At 37.2% G+C, this 540-nt stretch overlaps 1 long non-coding RNA gene across 1 annotated transcript; it reads right to left on the reverse strand.

The window, feature by feature from the left end:
- On the reverse strand, nucleotides 1–534 carry LOC111645183 (uncharacterized). Its single transcript, XR_002759845.2, has 3 exons — nucleotides 397–534; nucleotides 152–230; nucleotides 1–58 (listed from the first exon to the last, which is right to left on the reverse strand). It is a non-coding gene; the product is annotated as an uncharacterized LOC111645183 (long non-coding RNA).
- Between the last annotated feature and the right edge of the window lie 6 nt (nucleotides 535–540).

The raw sequence follows: 540 nt of genomic DNA on the forward strand, positions 1-540 counted from the left end.
ACAATAGATGTGCACACAGTGAACACCTCATAGAAGATGTTGAACAAGACAACTTCACCTAAATTACAGAAGTTAAAAAAAAAACTATTAAATTATAAATATATAGATACAGTTGCTTAATGAAGAGTTGATAACATTTGTGTTTTCTTACCCAGAGGAATCCCTGAAACAGTGGCAATTCCTTTGATTTCATCACTGAAAGGATTTGGAAGTGTGTCCACCATCAAAGGCTGCAGAAAATTAGAAACCATAGTGCAATCAGCACTAGTAAGTGCTGATTGCACTAGTAAGTGCTGATTGCAGTGCAAGCAGTGCAAGCAGTGCAAAAGCTTCCATGGGGATTAAAAAAATATAATACAAATTCAAAGAAAAGGTCAGAGGAAAAATGACACTCACCAGTGTAATGTCAACCAGCTCTATCAGCCTTCCACTGGGCACAAAAGCATAAGCCAAGTCTTTGATGGCCTGAATCATGTTGACCAGCTTGAACGAAAAACATCATGAATAAAAAACAGGTGAGATTTTTGTGAGACTTGGAAC

This window comes from Seriola lalandi, unplaced genomic scaffold, assembly GCF_002814215.2.
Source record: "Seriola lalandi dorsalis isolate HSWRI2012SDOR001 ecotype SW California unplaced genomic scaffold, Sedor1 jcf7180002016281, whole genome shotgun sequence".
Classification (NCBI taxonomy): Eukaryota; Metazoa; Chordata; class Actinopteri; order Carangiformes; family Carangidae; genus Seriola; species Seriola lalandi.